Below are 25,345 nucleotides of genomic sequence, written 5' to 3'. Positions count from 1 at the left end.
TTAATATCTTGTGCAGTTTTCCAAAAATACTCTATGCTTTTAAAATTTAACAACTAATTAAAATTTAGCTCTTGTAGTGCTTTCTATATCAATTTATATAGAGCCTTCTTTTTGTATGGTTCTATATTCTGTTGCATGGGTCTACTATATTTTATTTAAATAATTCCTCAATAATGAGCATTTAAGTAATTTCCAGTGTTTTACAATATATTTTCCAATAAATTACCAACAGTGATGCCACAAATAATGTTGTGTATGTGTCATTCTGTACATATGTATGTGTTTCATTAGATAAATTCCTAGCTGTTGAATTGTTACATTAAAGGGATATGCATTTATAATTTTGATATTTACCGAACTACCTAAAGGATAGGTCGCAATTATTTTTTCTTAACAATTTGCTAGACTGAGACTATTCTACAAGCAGATTTTTAAAATATTTTATAGTCACCCCCCAAAAAAACTGAATCCTACAATCCATAAGTGGGATAAGCAACCATGTTAGTGGAGTGATTTAAAGGAGCATTGAGTGTCCTGCCAGTGGAAATATCTAGAAGTTACCAGCCTGGCATACTGTTATTCAAGGCAATCCATAGAGGCTTTCTGTGTGATAATCATACCTGAGAATTTGTTTTTGTTTTTTTTTTTGGTTATAAAGAGTAGTTACTAGTATTCATATTTTGATGAACTATAAAATGTTTCTTTGATTCTTTCCTTTTTCTTGTGTATACCTCCTCTTTCTCTACTGACAGACCGATGTGACATCCCATGGCCTTTTTACTATTACAACCTGTGGAATATTCAAATTACCCAGAACATTACTAACTCTAAAACTTAATTCTTCACAATTTTTTGGTTAAAATGCCCTGGAAAATTCTAAATTTTCATTGTGAATTTGCACAGTTATTGTTTGTGAACTTTTTCCCGCTGATGGGGTGAATTTTGTCTGGGCAGATGAACGTCACCCTGAAAAAAAGAGTATTGCACTCTCGAGACACATGCTGAGTCCAAAAGCTGAACGTGACATAGGAGCGACAACTCTGGCCTCACTGAATAATTTATAGTTAACTCAAAATTGATCATTTCTGTTTAGGCTAAATAGTATGGTTGTCAATTGTGGTCATCCAGGGAGGAATATTCTGTCCCCTAAACTTTACAGTATTCACAGGCCATTCTTCTCTTTTCCTGGAAGGTTAGTAATATCTCAGGAAAACCACATAGCACCTCAGAGAGTGGATGGGAGTGAGGTGTGTAGGGAAAGTAAGAGCAGATGAAGCAGAAAGGGACATTTCCCTATGTAAAATGTTAAGAACAGAAAAGTAGGTTGGTAGGAATATACAACTTGTGTAATATTAATATCATCAGAAGTGTAGTGGCTTCCAATGTTAGTGGATGACTGGACATGACTGGACATCCCTGCAGCCCAGCTGTGCTAGTGTCAGGAGAAGTTGATCTCAGCAGCCCCAATACACTAACCCATTCAGAGCTGGCTGGATGAGGGAACCGGGTTCATAAGGCAGCCAGTACCCATTCAGCAGCAGCACTTAACTTTAATAATGCTTAGCAAAGTCCTAGGGGCTCCACACCTGCCTGCACGGATGACTTTCTAACCCTTCTCAAATCAAAGCGCTCTATGAATATAGATTTTATGTGCTTCAGAGCTACTGGTTTTTAATTATTCCTGTGCTGCAAATGAGACATTAAGCATCATGGAAAACTCAAGAACACGAGCAAATAAAAAAACAAGGCTCTGGATAGAATGAGATTATGAACACAAGACTCTACTTCCCACTTTGCACTGATAGTGAATTTCTATCACTGAATTCCAGTGACTCTTCCTATGGAAAACATTTTTTTTTCCTTTTCTTCTTGATAGTCTGTGTATGTTTGTTGTCAAATATGAAAAAAATAACTGTGATAGAAGAAGGGAGAAAGCTTTTGAGATCTGTGATTTCGGTTTATGTAAAGCTGCTTTACAAGCAGTTTCTTGTTGGGTCAACAAGCCTGTGTGTATTTTGGCATAAAACAGAGAGTGCTAGTGCCTAATCCATTCAGAATAACCCTTTCAGGGATGTTGAGATATCCAGGCGATAAATTGACAGCGATAAGAATAGCATGAAATATTAGGAGAAAATGGTATTGACCAGTAAGAAAAGCTGCAAAAACTGGATTACCTGGTTTGTAGACTTGGTATTTTCTATCTAGAAGTTTACTGGGATTTCTGTTGTAACTTTCAGAGACTCTCTTTCTCTTAGGATATTACTACATATTTATATCAGCCCAGCAGTATGGTGTCATGGAAAGAGCATAGAACTAGGGAAATCAGGTAGACCTATCTGAGTTTGAGTCCCATCTCTGCCACTTTTGTTTTTAAGATTTTATTTTTAAGTAATCTCTACGCCCAATGTGGGGCTTGAATTTACAATCCCAAGATCAAGTACTCTACTGACTGAGCCAGGCGCCCTTCTGCTACTTTTCTTTTTTAAAAGATTTTATTTATTTATTTGAGAGAGAGAGAGAGAGAGAGAGAGAGAGAAGGGAGAGGGAGAGAGGGAGAGGGAGAGAGAGTCTCAAGCAGACTCTGTGCTGAGTGTGGGCTTGATCCCAGGACCCTGAGATCATGATCTGAGCCAAAACCAAGAGTTGGATGCTTTAACCGACTGATCCAGCCAGGCTCCCTGCTCTGCTACTTTTTAGCTGTGTAAATGTAGACTAAATTACTTCACAGCTCCCAGACCTTAGTTTCCTTATCTGCATTACAGAGGACGATAGTTATAACTTGTTGTTTTGTAAGAACTATAGAGGGTAATTAACCATCTTCCATGATGCCTGAACTGTAACAGGTCTCCTCAGGTTCTGTTCCTCTAGACTGACCTCTTCTTGACTCCAGATAAAGGCAATCAAAGTGTTAATAAGTATGTACGTATATTCCAGAAAAGATTTAAGGTGGTTATAATTTGCTGACTGGACCCAATGTTTTCCTCAGGAAATGGGAGAGACTGAGGAAGCTATTTTATCTTTCATGAGAGCCATTTGAAGAGTTTTAATAAAGTTTACTTTTTCTTTCTTCCATTCTGCATTATATTTGACTATCTTGGGGTAAGTGGCCTGAAAACATATTGGTTAGTTGTACAACATTGTGAATGTACTAAATGTTGGTAATTTTATGTATTGTATCACAACTAACAAAGAAAACAATAGAAATAGATATTGTTTTTCCTTTAAAAAAATACACTGGAAAATCCAGTGGTTCCCGAAAAATAGCACCTATTCATCCATTGCTTTATAGATAAAAAGAACAGCTGAAACCAAAGAAAAGGGGGGGGGGGGCTGAAGAATTAGAGTATAAAGCATATCTTTAAAAACTCATTTACTATAAAGATGTTTATCAAAGAATTATTTATAATAGTAAAATGCTGAAAGCAATCTAAATGGCCCATATTAGGAAAATGGGTAGTAACAGCACAGAGGATCATAAGGTAATGGAGGGAAAACGGAATGGGAAGTCACCAGAGAGGGAGAAAAACCATGAGAGACTCTTAACTCTGGGCAACAAACTGAGAGTCGCTGGAGAGGAGGTGGGTGGGGGATGGGGTAAGTGGGGGATGGGCATTAAGGAAGGCACGTGATGTGATGAGCACTGGGTTTTATACGTAACTGATAAATTATTGAACACTACATCTGAAGCTAAGTGTGTACTATATGTTGGCTAATTGAATTTAAATTAAAAAGAAAATTTATTGAATAAGTGTTCAATATGTATTAGACATGCTTTTAAGTGTTTCACATGTATTAATTCCTTTAATTTTTATGATAAAGCAATGACAAGTAGTACTACATTTATATACAGTAGATAGTATTCACATTTTTAAAACAAGATTTTATTTATTTATTTATTTATTTATTTATTTATTTATTTATTTGAGAGAGAGTGCAAGAGAGAGAGCATGAACAGGGATGGCGCAGAGGGAGGACTGAGCAGGGAGCCTGACAAGGAGCTTCATCCCTGAACCAAAGGCAGATGCTTACCTGACTGAGCCACTCAGGTGCCCTGATAGTAATCACATCTTATGGATGAGGAAATGGGCATAGAGGTATTAGTAAATTGCTCAAATTCACACAGCTCGTAAATGGCAAAGCAGGATTCATACCTCGGTGTATGATTCTGGAGCACAAATTTGATGTATTAAGATAATGTAGTATTTTGCAACCTTAAAATGCTGCCTAAAACATTTTTTAAAGATTGATTAGTTTATTTTAGAGAAAGAGAAAGAGGCTGAGAGAGATTTGGGGGGAGAGAAGGAGCACAGAGAGAGGGAGAGGGGGAATCTCAAGCAGACTCCCCTCTACGGGCAGAGCCCTACACAAGAGTCAGACAGAAATCCAGAGTTGGACACTCAACTAACTGAGCCACCCAGGCAACCCTACCTAAAACATTTTTTGATGACACAGAAATGATTATGATATAACACAGCAAAAAATGTAGGATAAGACTTGTATGTGCAATATGTTCTCAACTTTGGAAAAAAATCTATGGAAGAAAGACTGAAAGAAAATGTTTATGATGGTTATCTCTGGAAGAGTAGATCATGATTATTTATTTTCTCTTGTATATATTTTTTGATACCTTACAGATTTCTTCAATTAACTTACATTCACTTTATATTCGGGAAAAAATAAACTATTTACAATAGCATCTCATTTACTTAGCATTTTTATGAATCTCTAAATTATTCCACATAAGTGAAATATTGTTTTAGTTTTAGAAAGGAACATCGTAAGGTGATTTAATTCAGTTTTCCAGCCAATGCTTAAATCTATTCAACAATGCCCATATCAAGAGGCTTTTAAATTATATTTGAATACTCTTTTGTTGATAGAAAACTGACTACTTCTCAAGGCAGTGCAATCCATTTACAAACATTTTTTTACACTGAGAACTCTTTTCTTATGGAAAGAACTTTTTGTTTTAAAATATTTTTAAGTAGGCTCCACGCCCAACATGGGCCTCAAACTCACGACCTTGAGATCAAGAGTTGCATGCTCTACCAACTGAGCCAGCCGGGCATCCCTTATTTTAATTTCTTATAAATTTTATGTATGCTGGTTAAATGGCCTGCCACAGAATTCTGAGCCCCAACTCTGGAAAGAGGACCTTGTTATCTGGAGTGATATATTACTGCCTGAACCTAGCCCCTGAGATATCATCCCCTTTCTAGCCCCCAACTACTTTCTGGCCTGCCAGTCTGTGAGGATCTATTACTCATATTCCTCTTGCTCTATGACAATGCCTAGCTATTTGATTTTAGTACCTAAGTAAGCCACGACATTTGCTGCCCTAAACTGACTCAGGTAACACCCCACTGGCATTCAGGATACTATTCTTCTTAAATAAAACATAGAGAACCTATTGTTATTATTATGAATAACTTGCACTGATTGAGCAGCTCCCACATGGCAGGCACAGTGCTGGATCTTTTAAAAATGTGATCACAATTCATCATTATTATCATTCTTAGGTAAGTATCCTTCCTATTTTGACAATGGTGCCAATGCTAATGATGTTTAGAGGCATGAAATAACTTAGCCAAGATCACAAAGCTAGTGAACAGCAGAATTAGGACGGCAACGTAGGTCTTTCTGACTTCATTGTCAATGTTCTATGTCACTACACTGCTTCTCTACTAGAATTATAACTTTCTTCTTGATGACTCACGATTATAAGGATGAACATCAGTTATTGTGCTGTGCTGCAGAACAGTGGCATCTTCAGGAACTACAGGTTTATAGGCCACAGAGACTAGGCTTTGTGATTCTTCTGTCTATCCTGTCTATTGGGTCCTCTGCTGCTTATGAATGTGCTAGGCCCATTTTATGTTCTAATATACAACTTTTTATTTCTATGCACTATGGCTAGCATTAGTTAACTCAATGTGTTAATAAGTTGCATTTCAAGGAAGATTCAGTAAACTTTGCTGGAAGGTTTAAGAGGCTTCTCTTTTGTGTCTTCTTAGGCACATGAATGAGTGTGCTTTGCCACTCAGAGACTCAGTTCCAGGCTATGTTCCATATAGCTGAGCTTGCCAAATAAGTGATATGAGATATGTTTTTAAGCAGTTTGCCGAAATCCTATCAAGCTGTAACCCAGTGAACAGATTTTGTAAATATACTTATCTCATCAAACATTGTCTGCTAAATGCAGAACTTTTCTCCACATCTCCTTATCTATCTCTACCTCCACTCCAAATCTTATCCTTGCTTGTCTTTAGGAAGGATGACTATGCATCCTTATTTCCCAGGACCATCTTGGATTAATAATTATTATAATTGTATATAAATAATACTTATTAAAATGCACCTTTTAATTGATAAAAGAGTTGGAAGTGATAAGATATATTCATGCCTTAACTTCATGCCAATTTTGATTGTGTGGAGCTCCCTCTGTGTAGATCTACTGGAGGATGAGACACTTTGTGTTTTAAGACCTTGGTATTCAAGAGTAATTGTCAAGATTTTTTCTTGCTCTCTTGCCCTTAGAATCTTTTGGGCTGTGAGACATTTGCTTTATTTTCTTTAGAAGTACAACATCTACTATTTAAAAAATATTGTCATCTTTTCCTTACAGATTATGAGACCTCTTAAGGACTATGAGATAGGCACTAGAACCACTAGAACACTACCATTTTGAACCAGTATTTTGACTGCTTTATGATTTCTGTAAGGTGTTAAAGCTGATCTAGTTATTCATTTTCTTAGCAGCACAGGGCTAGAGCAACGTGTTATTCTTAAGCGAAGTGAATGAAAAATTGAATAGCTTTGAGAGAGAGAAAGAAAGGGTGAGAAGAAGAAGGAGGAGGAAGAGGATGAGGAGGAAGAGAGGAGGGGAGAGTAAAGATTTATTCCAAATTCTATGGCTTGATGGTTTCTGGCATTACCAGACAGGAGATGAACTCAGGTTCAAATTGGTTTAGATAGGATGAGAGGAATGGAAACCATGTGTACATGATACCAGTCATCCTAATGAAAACTCACTTATTCAGCCCAGATTCAAACTATTTCAAAATAATAGGTCTCTGGGGATGCCTGAGTGGCTCAGCGGTTGAGCACCTTCCTTCCGCCCAGGATGTGATCCTGGAGTCCCGTGATTGAGTCTCACATCGGGCTCCCTGCATGGAGCCTGCTTCTTCCTCTGCCTGTGTCTCTGCCTCTCTCTGTATGTGTGTGTCTCTCATGAATAAATAAATAAAAAATATTAAAAGAAATAATAGGTCTCTGTTATTATATAAGCATGAATTAACTTGATATTATCTTGCTTGTTTTGTGTAGATCAGTAAGTGATTTTTACACATAATTTTCAGGTTTCATGCGCCATTTAGGGCTGAAATATGAAGAAAGTGCTATAGGATGATGATGAAAATCTTGACCTTGTTAGGTCAGATCAAGGCATGCCCAAGTGTAGCCACATTCAAGTAGCTCCTGTCATGTTCCTGAGTCAAGGGAGACGGAGTATAGGTCACAGGGAATCTTAGAAACAAGAACAGCAACAATAATACCATTATTGAGTGCCTACTGTGTGCCAGACATTGCTCTAGGAGCTGTACATGTAGTCCTCTGAACAACCCTGAAACATAGGTATTATGTTCTTTTTGAAGATGAGGAAGTTAACTTTAGTAACATTCCCAAGATCACCTGGCTGGATTTGAACTCAGGCCTCTCTGTTTTCAAAAAGGGCCTTTCTCCTGTATTCTGCAATGTCTTTAGATGGGAGATTTCAGTAGGACACCGGGTGGCCCAGCTGGTTAAGCATCTGACTCTTGATTTCAGTTCGGGTCATGAGCTCAGGTGGCAGGATCAAGCCCTGTATTGGGCTCCCAGATCAGTGGGGAGTCTGCTTGAGTTTCTCTCCCTCTCCATCTTCCTCTGCCCTTCTCTCTGCTCACATGCACACACTCTCTAAAATAAGTCTTTTTCTAAAAAAAAGAAGGGAAGGACACCTGGGTGGTGGCTCAGCGGTTGAGCGTCTGCCTTTGGCTCAGGGCATGATCCTGGAGTTCCAGGATCGAGTCCCACATCGAGCTTCCTGCATGGAGCCTGCTTCTCCCTCTGCCTATGTCTCTGCCTCTCTCTGTGTCTCTCATGAATAAATAAATAATCTTAAAAAAAAAAAAGAAGAGGAACCTCAGAAAACTCGACGAACTCTTACCATATCCTGCTTGGTATTGTAGCTATTAAGACTTCCTCAAGGAATGAGACCATGTCTTCATCTTTGTATTCTCACACCACCCATCTTGCACACAGTAGGTGCTTAGGAAACACTTGTAGAATAGATGAGTAAATGAGTGTCATAGAGAGTTAAAACAGAAATTTGCTTATTACAAAATTCACCTAAACATTATTAAGGGTAACAACTGGCTCCCTAGAATATTGCTTCTCAAATGTTAATGTGTAAATGTATCACCTGGGGATCTTGTCAAACTAATGGTAGGCTTGGGGCAGGGCCTGGCATTCTTACATTGCTCACAAGATAATAGTAAATGTCCATGCTGCTGGTCTGCTGCTCTCAGTAGTAAGGTCCTAGATCAAGGAAAGGTAAGAAGAAACTGTGGTCCTTAGTTTTTTTTGTAGGGACGAAAGGGAATTTCAGGGAAGTAAAAGAAATGTTTGCTTCAAGGGCAAACCTAGGTGGTATCTGTTCAAAAGAGTATGGGAAAAGGATCAGAGATTTGGGAGAATTTAGGAGACAGGTCTTTTGGTCAACAAGCATTTATTACATGCCTACTCTGTGCAAGTAAGTGTGTGAGTCACATGCAGCACCATCAAACATGTTTTCCCTAGGTCTTGCTGAGGATTTGTGATAATTACTAGCTAGGTATGTGTTTCCAGCACTGCCTTGCAAACTTGAATGTGCATTGGAATGATCTGCAGAGCATGTTAAAGCACCCTTTCCCGGGCCCTTTTCTCAGAGACTCGTATGTAGCAGTGGGAGTGGGCCTATGATATTGCACTTCTTCTTTTTTTTTTAAAAGATTTTATTTATTTATTTATTTATTTATTTATTTATTTATTTATTCATGAAAGACACACACACACACACACACACACACACACACACAGAGGCAGAGACACAGGAGGAGGGAGAAGCAGGCTCTATGCCGGGAGCCCGACGTGGGACTAGATCCCGGGACTTCAGGATCACACCATGGGCCAAAGGCAGGTGCTAAACCTCTGAGTTACCCAGGGATCCCCCTGATATTGCACTTCTAACCAGCTCATAGGTGAAGCCACAGCTGCTGGCCCTGTTCTTTAAGAATCCATGTTCTAGGGCAGTGATGTTAATCCCTAAGATTCCTTGCAGCTCAAAACCTGAAATCTATATTACTCTGAACATAAATTCAAAACCGAATATTAGCAGGCCAGAAAACTGGGTTAGTTAAATTAGTCGCTTGTGCTTTGTGGTTCGAGTCGGCATCTGAAGGTATCTACTAATAAATAGCATGCTTAGCTTTAAGGAGAGAATCGCTTAAAATATGCACAATTAAAAGGGATTATATTAAATGTTAACTGTAGTCTACAGTGGATGATTTTTTTCCTCATATTTTTTGGTACATTTAATATAATGGATAGATAATGGTTTTCCAAGTAAAAACCAAACATTTTTTGTTGTTTTTAAGTCAAGGTCCAGGATGACTTGACTATGACCTATCCTCCAACTAAATGATATATAAACCAAAGGCCTCTTTTTTCAAGCTTTTTTGTTCACACTAAAAGAGGGTGCTCATTTTGGATGTTTTTAGGTTTTTTGCAATAAAGTTTTGGAAAGGCAGCTCTGGTTAAAATACAGATACAGTGTAATTAAGTATTCTATAGCAGATCTTTCATCTAAGAGCACCTGCATCTTCTCCTAGGGTGTACTGCAGTCAGTAGGCATTAAATCTGCGTGTGTGTGTGTGTGTGTGTGTGTGTGCTTGATCGGATCGTAAGATACACTGTGAAATGATCAAGTTTGCCTTGAGAGTTCTCATTGGTCTTTATCCACCTATCTCTGCAAGAACTCACACGTTGTATGTCCCTCCCCCAATACACACACACACACACACACACACACACACAGCCCCCTGCTCTAATCCCCCTTTCAGCAAAGCTTCTATTCTAACCAGGCCAATATCCTTTCTTTTTCCACTACAGAACTGAACTGAAGGCCCTTGAGGATGGGCCATTTACCTATTCATCCTACAGCCATCTCACTCGGGGCTTGGTGAATGTTTCTTGAATGAATGTGACTAGCTTTTGTTGATTATGAGCACAAATTCCATCCCCACCCCCGCCCCAGATATTCGTTCTCCCTCTCTCCCCAACAAGTCTTTTGTTTTCCCTTCAGAAGGCCTTATGAGGCTGTTTTAGTGTCCTCTAGAGCATGTGTACCCTGGAACCACTACTGCATGGAAATCCCCACCTTACAGGTTAACACATGGACTCTGTATTTTTGTGTGAAAAGATTTTGACTTCCTAATTAGATTACAAATTTTGGTAGGATTTTTTTTTTAAATTTATTTATGTAAGATAGTCACAGAGAGAGAGAGAGGCAGAGACACAGGCAGAGGGAGAAGCAGGCTCCATGCACCGGGAGCCCGATGTGGGATTCGATCCCAGGTCTTCAGGATCGCGCCCTGGGCCAAAGGCAGGCGCTAAACCGCTGCGCCACCCAGGGATCCCCCAAATTTTGGTAGGATTTTAAAACTCTGGCTTCCTGCAGTTTTAGAGCAAGAATATAATTCTGAGGTTCATTCTTGAATTCTGCTCCAACACACACTTGTCTTCTAGAATAAATTCTTCATATACGTTAATGACTGTTAATGACCTGATGCATTATTCTCTTTATTATGCTATATAAACATAAATATAATCCTTTCTATATCACTTTCTCCCCACCCTTCCTGCCAATGACTCTCCTCCTCCTCAGGATGAAGATGGCCTCTCACACCCAGCTTGTGTTTACTCTCTGTCTTCTTCATCTCTTACCATTTCTCTCCAGCTCTGGGGCCCATGATAGCGCTCTGTCTGCTGCTTGATTGTCTCACTTTCCTTTTCTCATTTCCTGCTTTGCCTGCCATTTGCCTTCAGGTATCCTGAAAGCTTGACAAACATGCTAACCATGTGCTAACACATCATTTTTAATCTAAGTTATCTTGTTTTTTGTCTGATTCCCACCTAGATTTTAAGAGCCTTAAGCATTGAGACTTTTTATTATTCATTCATCACCTTTTGTTGGGGGGAAGCAAGCACCACGTATTGTTGGGCACATAAGTTCTCAATACATATTTCCTCAATATTGAATATATTAATAATTCTTTATCCCAAAGGAATGACTCTGTAATGTGGGTATATCACACACTTCAGCAAGTCACTAGAGGACATATTTTACTCTCAAATCATACTAAATGCCTACCTATGGCTCCATCCAGTCTTAGATATATCTTTCAATCAAACTGTAAAGGAGAGGAAGAGAAAAAACATCTATTGCTCTTTTTATCCCAGTCCTTGCCTTTTCACTAGTAGACATAAGTCTTCCTTAGGGTATGGCATTTTGAATCTACAACATGGGAACTGTTGGCTTGTCATCCTCAGGAAAATGCAGTTAAGGGAAAAGAAAGGGGCTTTGACTACTCTCACTGTTAAAGGTTACATGTCTACAATCAACCCACATCCCTGTCTCTTCATCTTACCTCATCTCTACCCAACTCTACCCCTAAGGCAAAACCTGCACATTGTACACCAGCACCCTCAGATCAAATGTTAATTGGTGTTGTCCAAGAAAAAAAGTGTCAGGAGGAGTCAGGAGGCCTAAGTTGCAGCTGTAGCTTTGATTCTGGCTATAGGAATTACAGGAGTCGGTAGATACTTTAGGTCCTGTTTAATGTATCTGCCAATTGAGAATGTGGAACTGCATTATATGGCTGCAGTGCCTTCAAATTTTCCTCCTGATACTCATTTTAACCAGATTTCACTAAAAAGAAAGGAAAGAAGAAGGAAAGAAGGAAAAGAAAAGAAAGCAAAGCAATAGTGGCAGGGGTGTTTACTAGGATCATGGTTGGGTTGAGGGTTCATGTTTGGTGGTGATGTTGTCTTAGGAACTACATCCCAAGAAGTGTCAAGTGCAGATCTGGCTGGCTCAGCCCATTGGAAGGACTAGGGATCCCCTGGACCAATACATTGCCTAGAAAAAAAGTGTGATCTCAGATCTCAGATCTCTCATTTTTTGGAAAAAATGGAGACAGTAGGTTTAAAGTAACTTGCTCTGGTTATCCTCTGTGTCAAGAAACCCACAATTCATGTTAGCCTGGCCAAGAACTGTTATTCCAATGTTCCTTAGAATAGTACCTGAGCTTCAAGGTAATTACACAAAAGAAAAAGATAATTTTCATTTCTCTACTAATATATCAATTTTTTTTAACCACTGAAAAAGCTTAGCTGCCTTTTCATATTCTGACTTACACAGTATCTACCAATGTGAATGTGCTCTCCAGGCTAAATCATAGAAGTTTCAAAACTGCATTTTCAATAATTATCTTTGCTAGAATAATAATCTTTTTTAAAAAAGATCTTATTTATTTATTTAGGGCAGAGGAAGAAAGACTCTCAAGCATACTCTGCACTGAGCACAGAGCCAGACCCAGGGCTGGATCTTACCACCCTGAGATCACAACCTGGGCCAAAACCAACCACAGTCAGTTCTGAACTGACTGTGCCACCCAGGGGCTCCTCCGCCCTATCATCTTTAAAATAAGAATTCTAATCATACTTACCTCAAAGCACTGCTGGAAAGATTGAATGAGATAATGCCTTTAACTCACGAGTCTTGCCATTGGAACTCAATAAAGGCTAATGCCAAAATCCAACTTAACAGCTGTATGGTATTCCATCAGATGGAGGCACACAATCTACTGAATCATTTAGTGATGGATATTCACTGCCTCCCCTTTTATGTGCCATTATGAACACAAAATACTGCACATCCTTTTACACACATAGCTGACAGTAGGTACAATTACATCCTTGGCATAAACTTATAAGCAGAATTGCTGGGGTATTCAGAGTATGTGCCTTTTAAATGTACATATTGATATGGATTTCTCAGTAAGAGATACTGCAGCCACTTAAACGGCCCTTGACAATTTTTTCTTTTAATTTTTGTTGTTGATATTTGCTATACAGAAGTTTGTTGCTGCTTTTTTGTCATAAAGTTACAGCTGTCAAAAAATTTCCTTTATAATTTCTGGCCTTTATTTACCTTTAATAAGGTTAAATAAATATCTTTATATCATTCTTTTTAGTAATTTTATAGTCCTAAAACAAGTCACATCTAAATTGTTAATCCATGAAAAATATATTTTGTGTGTATGATTTGAGATAAAGATTAATGAAAATTTGTGTGATTTTTTTCATGGTGGTTGGTGTATCTATGAAGTATATATAACTCAGCACAAAATACTTTGTGTAGTAATATTCTAAAACTTGCTCCTGTTTTTTCACTTAATGTCATGTTTTAGAGATTTTTTCTTTCCGTACAGAGAGATCTATCTCATCCTTTCCTACTAATGCATCATACAGATAGAATGATTCTTGAATAGTTTATTTAGCCAGTCCCCTGTTGATGGTCATGTATAATTTTCAATTTTGTACTATCCAACTAGTGCTACATTCTTGTACCTATCTTGTTATGCACATGTGCCAGTGTTTCTCAGGGAGATATGGAGAAGTGGAATTGTTGGGTCAGGGGCTCCGCATGTCTTTCATTTAAACAGACACTGCAAAATTGATTGCTAAGTTGGCTTACCAATTTTACATTCAGTAGTATATGAGAGCAACATTATTTACTTAAAACCTCAGTTTTATCAATACCAAATTCCCAGTATCTGGCATCCAGGCTCTATTTCTATTCTACTGCTTTGTTTTCCTAACATCTCACTGTTTTTGGTAGAATTTGGAAAACCTGTGAACCAGGTAATGTGACAGTTTCTGCTTTTTCATATCATACAAGACCATTCTTTTTTTCTAAAATCAGCTCTGAAAAAGCTTGAGTGAGATTTGGTGTAGGGTTCTCTTCTTTTCTACAAAGGTGTTAGCTTTAAAATAAGGATTTGGGGAGGATCTTAAATTATTTAAAGGCACAGCTACTATAACTTTGGCTGTATGATACAATGAAGATAGGGGTTGGGGATATTATAAAATATTTCCCCATCTGCCCTTTGAAATGAATTCTATCCCTCTGTCAGATGGAAGAATAGATTTTTCAGTTATGTGCTCCTATGATAACTGTCACTCCCCCCCCCCCCACCTTGGTCCTTTGCCAGGAGTCAAATCTGAGGAAGACTGGTAGGAAGCAAAGGTCTGCTTTTATTCTCTCTCCCTTGAGATCTGGAGAATGCTTTAGGCAATAGGACACTACAATTTAAATGCGAACATCATCAGAACTAGGGACCCAGGGAATACAAATTCCCAGAACACATACTGTTTAATTACAGAAGCTTTAAAATACACTTTGTCACTTTGGGGGGGGCGGGGAGAGTCCTTTCTTGAACTTTTTTCTCTACTTTTTCAGGCAATGATAACACATTTATTTTTCCAAATAAACTTGAGAATTAATCTATAAGGTTAAAAATGGTATTAGTGTTTTTATTTTGTTTGTATTACATTTACTTGGAAAGAATCAGTCTGTTTATCATACTGGGTCTTCTCAATCAGAAAAATGGTATTTTTTCAAGTCTTGTCTGTATTCTTTAATACAGTTTTAGAATAGTCTTATAGATGTCTATTTCCTTATTTTTATTCTGTTCTCATTTGAAAAAAGGTCTGATTCCAAAAAAAAGGCTCGACTGAAAATATTTATGATAATAAATGTTCCCAAGGTCAAATGTTTTTACATACACACACACACACACAGAGAGAGAGAGAGAGAGAGAGAGAGAGAGAGAGAGAAGGAGAGAGTTGTGCTTAAGTAGTGCTAACAAAACTTTATTTCATAGTCATTGGGAAAGAGTTATTTCTAGACCTTTTCACCACTGGGAAAGTAGAGTTCAAAGCGCCCTGTCTCATGGGAAAAGAGATTACTTATCTTGGGTAACTTTATATTCATTTATGGGGAAAAAAGTTCCAAGTCACTTCTAAATAGTAGATCTTTTCTTAATGATTTTTTTTAAATCAGAGGAGGTTTGGAGTTGGGTTATTAATATGGAATTAGCCACATGAAAAACATTCCCATGAGATCAATAATCTGTTTCTCAATATTTCACTATATTATATATCCTATATTCTGGAAAAGCAACAAATGTCACTTGTGGGTGATGGCATTATGAATGATTTCCTTTTCTTGTCTATAATATTCTATGTTTTCCAAAATACTTCAAAAATAGTTTTGAAATGCCACCAGAACATGAATCTCTTTTATCCCACATTTCGTCCTTCTCCCCAAGGCATTTCTGGATGAGAGGATTCCCTAATACTGCCACATCTCAATATGGTTCCTTGTATTTTTTTTTTCATTTACTTATGATAGTCACAGAGAGAGAGAGAGAGAGGCAGAGACACAGGCAGAGGGAGAAGCAGGCTCCATGCACCGGGAGCCCGACGTGGGATTCGATCCCGGGTCTCCAGGATCGTGCCCTGGGCCAAAAGCAGGCGCCAAACCGCTGCGCCACCCAGGGATCCCGGTTCCTTGTATTTTTGATGTTGCTGTAGTTTCTTATCCTAAGTAAAATTACAAAGTCCATATTCTTCCTGGAGACTCACTCTGGTAGTAAGCCCACTCCAGATTCAATAAATCCTTATTCTAGGGATGTGTAGAGAATGGCTGGAGCCCAAAACCTGGATACCCAGAATTGTCTGGAACAACCTTGTAGTACTTCCCTGAGTAGAGACTGAATGCTTCTCTCTTCACTGGGATTGTTTGGAGCCTCCTAGGTAGTGTCTGCTGGGAGAGGCTTCCTTTAGGATAACCACAGACTCCCTGAACTCTTGCTCAAACCCTTATGGTGGCTTTTGATACTTTATTTAAATGGCATCAGAATTCATATCAGCCTAAAATCACTGCAAAGTGAGGCCAAACTAAAGCAAGTTGGAAACCCAAAAGAAGTCAATGGACAGGTCTCTGGAGTTTCTAGCAACTTTTAAAAGTTCACAGTTGGTTCCCACTGCAGACTCATAGGCCCTCCTGGGAACTTTCTAAGAATTAACATGTTTTTAAAGATGTAAGGAAGTTAAGATGTAAATAAGGGGAGCAAAACAGAAGGGGAGGAGAATTAGGAATCAAACGATTTTTTTTTGTCTCCCCCCATGAATTCAGATTTGGGTGGTACTATTTGGTTAATTTCAAGAGTAAGGGAGGTAGTGGGGATTTGAAGGAAATACAGTTTCTTTTCTTGCTTTATTATGGAATTCAAGTTCTGTTAAATCTATAAAAATCAGTATAAAGTATATGTATTATGTGACGGCTCCATCTAAAGTATCTTGTATAGAATATAGGGCAGATACAATGGAGCGGCCAAGCACATGTAATTTACCCCACAAATCTAAAGCACTCCCACATTGATTTTTTGCAGTAGTCTAGCCCCCAGTCACTGAACAGAGAGAAAAAAAATGACTTACTTTCATAGTGTGGTGATACTTAAGGCTACAAAACATTCATCTTAGTGTCCTTTAATTCAGGACTATTTGTTACCTTTCTTGATTGGCTTTTTTTAGGTCATTTAAAAAAATCTTGTCTTCTCTAAAATGTTATGACAAGAAAATAAAATGGTTTTTAAAATGTTCTGATTTGTTGATTAATTTTGCCCCTAAAATTATATTATACTGGTGTTGTTTTTAATGTTTTAACTATTTCCAAATGCAATTATCTTGAAATAACTATGAATAGAAAGTTGTATATAACTGAAAAGACAGGCTTTCATAATGTATTAAAGAACCTAATTTAGTAACTAGAATAAAAGGGACACACAGAACCATTTTTGAGACTGTAATTATAAGTTAAGTCACTATTAAAATGACATGCATACATATTTCCAGTTTAAAATAATTAAAGCCTTCCCCCCACCCCAAATGCTTTCACTCATAAGAGGAGACAGTTGTGAACTTATGAGTTCATACAGAAATAAAAATATTCCATGGGATTTACCTACCATACATAACAAAAAGGGATCTGTCTGTATTGTTCGGAGCAGTGTAAACAAGTGCTGGTTGAGTCCCTGCACCCTGCCACCTTCACCAATTGCACATTTGCTTGCATTTTAACCAGGGTAGTCGACTGTGAAATATGGTCAGATTAATATTTGAAAATCTGAATAGTAGTAGAGCGGCAATACTTAAACACAACCAAGCCTTCGGGATGTTGTGTGTGTTTCCAGCCACAGCTTCCCCCTCCCATTTTATTTACTCCTAAGTATCATTAATACCGAAGATATATAACCTTTGGTGCCAATATGTCACTTTCTCTCTTCAGGTCTTTAGTAGTTGCATGCTTATCTATTTCAGTCAAATGTATTTCTTATCAAAAAAAGAGTGAGAGACCTGACAATACAGTGTTATCGAATTTTTTCAGCTGAGACCCACATGTCATTCAGCATTCAGACATGCTTGCGCTTGATTGATGGATGGGTTTGTGACAAATAAAACTAGGATCAACAGCTTTGCACCTTTTCCCCCATCAGAGACCAGAGTAAAGCATAACTCTATAACAATAGTGGGATTAGGGATGCATTAGCTCTCCATCGACCAAAACCATCTATTCCCATCAATACTTTGCACGTAATAACCTGAAGCTATGATAAGGAAACAAAAGAAGGAGAAAAGGGACAGGAGAAAACAAATCAATAAAAGAAGGGAATGTCTGAAAGATGCACTGTCCAAATGAAGTTTTTTTTTTTTTTTCTTGCATTGCTGGGCTAATGTCCCTGAATGTGGAAACAACATCTCACCCAGAGTTTGAAAAGGGAAGCAGATTGGCACATTGTTTAAACACAGGTTTGGCATCTGCAGATTGATATTTAGACTACGTTTATTTTTTAAAGGTCAAACGAAGCATTATAGTATTTACTGTTAACCTGCGTCCCCAAAATTGCTCTTGAAAAAAAGGGTGTTTTCACCTGAATGACTCAGACTCTGTGGGGCTGATTCCGGGATAATTAGAACATTCTCCTGTGCAGACACGGTTTTAGTGTCCAAATGCTTAGCACAGTCACAAACATTGCCTTAAATATGAGCCAGTATAAAGAATCTTAATTGCCCAATGTACTAAAATTCACACAAAGCCTATTTTTATGTCTTATCAGACCCAGACTAATGCCCCTTTTATAAAAACTAATACCTGTCCTGCAAGAGTCTTACTTTTCCAGGTAGATTTTTTTTCGACATAAAAATTTATCGTCATTCTCAATTCATAGAATATTTTGATGATAATTTCATCATTTTTCCCACAAACAATGGACCGTTAAGCTTATTTATTCAGGTTTTTTGTTCCTTTTCTTTAGAGAGCTTTTGATTTTTGTATTACCTATCATATTTGTCCTAATTTACAATTTATTCTAATTGGCCATTGAATGGGCCACTATGGTTTTCTCCTGGTGAGGATGAACATTAGTGATATTTGTTCTCCTCTGAAGAAGAGGTATGAAGGAGGAAAAGCCCAAGTTCTAATTGTGGAGCCACTGATCTTGGGAAAGGCACTTCATCATTTTGCTTCAGTTTTCACACTTAGAATAAGAGGAGAGTTATATTGTATAATTCATCATTATCATCATCACCATCATTATTAATATTATCATTATTCTGCATTGACATGCTGTAGTGTTTCCTTTAAGTTTACAAAGTGTTGAGAAGAAAAAAAGCCATTTATCTCCATCCTCTTTTTCTAGTTCTGAGAAGACTGAAGCTCTTCTCTTCATTTCAGTAAAAGCAGGAGGAAAAGAGAGAAGTTGCCCCATATCCAAACAAATGTGTAGAAAATTCTTAGAATGAGACGGTGGCTTCTCAACTACAGACCAAAGAACCTAAGAAATTAAAAGAATTTCCAGATTTTTATAAATTTAGGAAGGCTCTACTGTTTTGTTTGTGAAATAAATTTCAGTTTCATTCCTTGAACTCAAATCTTATTTCATGTAATATAAGTCAATTATAGGTAGTTATGAAATCAACTGTATATGAAAAGGCAGATTTTTGGCTTGTATTATTGAAGGTTTCGGGTGTAGCAGTCAGGAAATGGCAGTAGCGTTTCTATAATTATAAGAAAACAATCGTATTTTAATCATGATTTAAAAAATTTTCTTTGGGTCTAAAAATGGTTAAAATTATTAAGGCCACATACATCTGACATTTCAGGTCAGCTAGCAATTTTATATATGTATCATCATAGCTGATACTTTCTCTGAAAATCTCTGTCTGAACTGGAAACCTTTTAAGTGACAAACCTGATTAAAGGCAGATGGTCCACTTTTTTGGCTCCCAAATTTGACCTATTTTATAATTGGTACAATCCTGCGGGCATTCTCTTTCAGATCCTAAATGCAAGGCCAATTTTAGGGCACTCCAAGTAAGTGATTCCGTGAGGCACCTCTGCTGAAGATGAATGAGCCTCTAACATCCAATACCGAAACCTGTGAGTGGGTTCATTTCATCCTCAATAACGCCACTCAGTACTTGCACATCTCTTTCCCAAAATTTAAAGCGGATTCTGGCCTCTGACTCTGGCCACCTTTATAACCATGTGGAGGAAGAGTTCCAGGGTTTTCCAGAGGCCTAGTGTTTTAATATAAAAGAACATTAATAAGCCCAGTCTATGTTTTAATATAAGTGGGAGCATGGCCTCTGCCACTATTGTAAAATATATAGTATGTGCCTGATTGAATTCTTCTCTTGACTGCATAGTCAACTTTTAAGCTTTCTGTGAAGATTTTTAAAGCACTTTTACACCTATGACCCTATACAGAACTCTCTAATTTGTTCCCATTTAAGTTTCCATATGGGAAGGTGTAAGATTCACAAGTATATGTGTGTATATGGACCCAAGCAGGACAAAGCAATTCCTCTACATGGCACGTATATATGGAAATCTCTGGATGATATTTGAATATATTACTGTATTATCTATTTCCTTTGTGTATATCTTTTAGGACAGAGGAAATTCCTGGAGGTAATGTTTGTGTCTTGTTCAGGAGCCATTGTACAGAACCTAACACAGTGCCTCTAGAAATATGAATTATATAAAAACAAATATACATATGTATTTATGAAGATAAATATACATGTTTCCAAAGGGATTAAAAGCATAAATAATTATTAATATTTTGGACACATTCATATTAAAAATCAAAAGCATACAGCATAATATCAAAGGGAGAAGTCTATTTCTCTGTCATCCTAAAACTTAGTAACATTACAAAATCCAAATATGTCATGGTAGCTAGAGGCACCATTATAAAATTTATATCAGTTTACTTAAAGCTGTGTATATGAACTCAGATGGTATCTGAATGTAAACACGAGACATATCACAGCTACATGTAAACTACTGTGACTGGAATACAGTAGATATTCCACAAACTTGCAAAATCCCTTCCTCTCCTTTTTGCCAAGAGCCCAAACTCTTCCTGTTTTCTTTCATATACAGAACAGATCAGAGATACTCAAAGACTGGGATCTGCAAACTACTGTCTGCAGGCCCACTGCCAGCTTTTCCAAAGAAACCTTATCCCACCTACCTAAAACAGCCATGCCTATTTATGTATTTTCTCTGCCTGCTTTTGCACTACCCAGGCTGAGCTGAGTAACTGCGATGGATATTCTAGGTTATAGGTTGAATCGTGTCTTCCCCTCACTCACCCAAACTCAGGTTGAAGTCCTAACCAACCCCCAATACCTCGGAATGTGACCTTAGTCAGGGAAATAGGGTCATTGTGGATGCAATTAGTTAAGTGAGAATGAAGTCATCAAGAGTATGATGGGCCCCTATACTCCAATATAGGGGGACTGGTATCCAATATGACTGGTATCCTTATAAAAAGGGGAAATTCAGACACAGGCATACCCATAGAGAGACTGCCATGGGAAGATGAAAGCAGAGACTTGGGTGATGCAGCCAAGGAATCCCAAAGACTGCCAGCAAACTGCCTGAAGCCGGGAGAGAAGCATGGAACACGTTCTTGGAGCTCTCCAAAGGAACGAGGCCTGTAGACACCCTGGTCTCAGACTGCCAGCCTCCAGAGTCATGAGACAATAAATTTCTATTGTTTAAGCCACTCAGTTTGTACTACTTTGTAATAGCTGCTCTTGCATAAGAAAACACGGTATGACCCACAAAACCTAAGGTTTAATCTTGGTGGAATTGGAAGTAAGAATTTGCCATAAGCGACTTGATGGTGGGATGTAGACCACTCTTCCTGAGGTCTTTGCTGGCTTCAGAAAACAGTAGGAATGATGCTTGTTGATTTTGCTCTTCCATATGCTTTTAAAATACACACACACACACACACAAGTTCAACTCTGCGTATCCTGAGTTTCTATGAGGAAGTATCTATAAAGGTAGTGAATTAGTTGATTAAATGCTTTAAAATTAATTTTGTCTGAATCTGTGGAATCATAAGGTCAAAATGGTCATCTGATTGGATTTAGATTTTTAAAATCGGAACGCTATTTAGCTTGGCTGTCTGCAAATGTCCAACTTTGGTCCTAGCAAAATCCTGCCGGGCAGTTTAAAGCCCCTTAACAATTGGAGATATTTTTATGAGAAATGTCAATGATTTATGTGTCAGTGGAACACAAACATGTGGTTTACATTTTCCTTGAAATGTGCATGAGGTTAGAATTAAAGGACTGGTTCCTTGGCAAAGGTCATCGTTTGGCAAGAGGATGCTCGGTTTTGCTGATGCCATCCTTATTTGGAGAGCAGATGGAGACATTCTGCCTACCTCAAAAAACATCTCAATCCTCAGTTTGTAATTAATGAGCATAAAGGAGCAGCCAATTTGGGGTTCAAAGGGGGAAAATCATTAAATGCTTAAGGATGAACAATATTTTACGTAATTCAAGGTAGAGTATCTGTGCCTTTTTCCTCTGCAGCAATACTTATTTTCAAACATTTTCTTGGCCCATGACCCATGACCAAAATGACAAAAGAGGCTGGATAAAAGGAAAGATCTCTGGAAAGTTTTCTCCTTCTAGAGAAAGAGCCTATGAAGCACTTAGGAACTAGCTGTCCTCCAGACCCTTATTCTTCAATGTGAGGTCTGTAGACCAGCAGCATCAGCATTCCTGGGAAGCCTATAAGAAATGCAGATTCCCAAGTTAAACCTTGGACCTAATGGATAAGAATCCATATTTTAGGGGCACCTGGGTGGCTCAGTTCAGCTGAGCATCCAGCTCTTGGTTTTTGGCTCAGGCTACAATCTTAAGGTTGTGAGATCAAGTTACAAGTCAGGCTCCTCGCTCAAGGGGGCGTCTGCTTGAGGGTTCTCTCTCTCCCTTTGCCCACCTCCCACTCCAGTTTGCATACACTTGTGCTCACGTCCTCCCCCTCTCTCAAATGAGTAAATAAATATATATTTTAAAAATCCATGTTTGGAGGGGCACCTGGGTGGTTCAGTTGGTTAAGCGTCTGCCTTCAGCTCAGGTCCTGATCCCAGGGTCCTAGGATCGAGCCCTGAGCAGGGAGCCTGCTTTTCCTTCTCCCTCTGCCACTACCCCTGCTTGTGCTTACTCTCTCTCTCTGTGTCAAATAAATAAATAAATAAATAAATAAATAAATAAATAAATAAAATCTTTTTTTAAAATCCATATTTTAACAGGATCCACAAGTTATTAATAAACCCATTAAAGTTTGAGAAGTACCCGTCTTTGCTTCTCACTGTTGAGACATAGACTAGTGAGACAAATTTTAGCTGCTTTGCATTAGCTCTTTTCTATCCCACTGCATGGTAACAGTGATTGGAGCTTGACTTTTATCCCCACTGGTCCCTTTCCATCATTCTTGAAGTTTCTGCTAGGGAACTGGGCTCTTACAATGTGTCAGTCACTTTGCTAAGTTCTTCACATATATTAAATTATTTAATTCTTGCAACAAACTTATGAGGTAGCACTATTAACCTCTGAATCTGGCAGATGAGGAAATTGGGATATACAGGAGTAACTCCCCTCAAGTCAGAGAGCTTGTACATGAAGAAACCTGACATCAAACAAAGGTATTCTGGCTCCAGAGCTTATATTCTTTTTTTTTTTTTTTTAAAGATTTTATCTATTTGTTCATGAGAGACACAGAGAGAGAAGCAGAGACAGAAGCGGGCTCCATGCAGGGAAGCCCAACGTGGGACTCGATCCCGGGTCTCCAGGATCAGGCCCTGGGCTGAAGGTGGCGCTAAACCGCTGGGCCACCTGGGCTGCCCTGGATCTTATATTCTTAACCACTAAACCAGTACACTGTACTACCTCTGAGTATGGTATGGATCCTGAAAGCCCTGTTTCAAGTAGCATGTATGAGAATTAATGGTAAAGAAGACACGATATCATAGAAACGGCAAAGAGGTTTCCAAACACATTACAAGTATGAGGGGCATGTTGGGTCATGAACTGTTTCTTATACTTGTTTAAATCAGTAGGTAGAACCCTAACATGTATTAGAAATAGAGACAGAGACTGGAACTTACAGAGTTTATCCTGCTCACAATTCCAAGTAAATTTATTTTGACAGTTTGGAAAAACCTAGTCTTACATTCATTTCAGTTCTGCTGCAGCAGATGTAGTTCCGTTTTAATACTGTTCCTGTAAAATGCCAAACCCCAAATCCCTTGGTTTTTCTGGGTATATTTGGATACCCTGAGGGCGCTTTATGGCACGGTATTCAGGGTTCATTTCATGGGACTGTTCTACAGGACGAGTTCCCACCATATTCCAGGCCTTTATGGCGATAGGAGGCTCAAGACTTCCGGATGTTTTCCCTGCCCATGCTGTCAAATTATGAAGTCAAGTTGCTGTGGCCTCAGTCTGATCAGCTTTCTCCATCCAACTCAGTAAAATCAGTTTACCCTCCATGCGCCCCCAAAAGAAAATGACCTCACATACATGTTAATAGGAACCCATCCACAGGCTCATTTACTCTCTTGGTGAAATAAATTTCAAACATTTGCAAGCAGACGGGAATGTATTTGTGTGTGTTTCGGAGGGGGCCACTGAAAATACATTGTACCCTAGGCTGACCGTGAGTTAAGCTGCTTTGGTCATGTAGAAAGTGGGGGTAGGGTGGTCGCTTGAGGAGGTAAACGGATCTACTTCCTCATCCTCTGAAGGAGGATACACTTCTCTCTATTCTCTGAGATCAACTGGTCATCAGTACAATTCGTATCACATAAAGTGGTGGTATAGTACAGACAGTATGACACTAGGCCTTGGAAGACCCACTTCCAGCCATATCACTAGCTACGTCGGCTTCAGTACTTTAACAGGAGTTAATGATTCTTACCTAAGCATCCCTGTGAGAATTAAATGAGGTCACCTGTGTGAAAGCCCTAGCATGATGCCTGCTACATTGTAAGTACTCAATATGTGTTCATTTGTCCCCTTTCTTGAAGCTGCTATATCGGGATTTAGGGTCTACTTTAAGCACCAAGTTCACACAACTGGCGAGTTTTCTCTTCTGTCCTCCACCCCTTTAATTCATCCCCTCAAAATCCTCCCCTCCAAGACTTTTGGAGAAACTAGAGCGCATTCTCAATGTCGTGCCCTGGCTTTGGTTTCCTCTCATCCCAGCCCCTGTAGTACGATGCTTATCCTGATGCCAGTCCCATGGCCTAGAGTCTCAGCCGCCTGGAGCCTGCACCCCTGACAGATTGGGCAGGAATGAAAGGATCAGCAGAGAGCCAAACCAGTGGAGGCCAGATGACTTGGGTGCTAATACCTGGGTAGTTATGTAGGGGTACGTTTTAGGGAGAAACTATTGATTCTTAGTACTAAAATGTAACAATGTCATGAAGTACTTACCATGTACTAAGTGCTTTACATTCCTTTCTTCATTTATCTTCCCAGCAGCTCTGCAAGATAGGTATTGTTATTGCCACTTTGCAAATGAAAATACTGAGGCTCTGAGAAGACAACTTGCTCAAAGTCATACACCTGGTAAGAAGCTGTGGCAGAGAAAATGCTATGTATTCGCCACACTAGTTTCTCTTCCTGGGCAAGTAGGAAGATCTTATTTTTCAGCCTCCCTTGTAATTTGGTTAGGGCCAGATGATTGTATTTTCACTAATGGAATTGGATGCGATTGACATTCCCAGTCATTTCCAGGACTGGCTCTTAAAAGAGGCCCTCCAGGTTC

This window comes from Canis lupus, chromosome 31, assembly GCF_048164855.1.
Source record: "Canis lupus baileyi chromosome 31, mCanLup2.hap1, whole genome shotgun sequence".
Taxonomy (NCBI): domain Eukaryota; kingdom Metazoa; phylum Chordata; class Mammalia; order Carnivora; family Canidae; genus Canis; species Canis lupus.
This window is presented reverse-complemented; position numbering follows the sequence as displayed.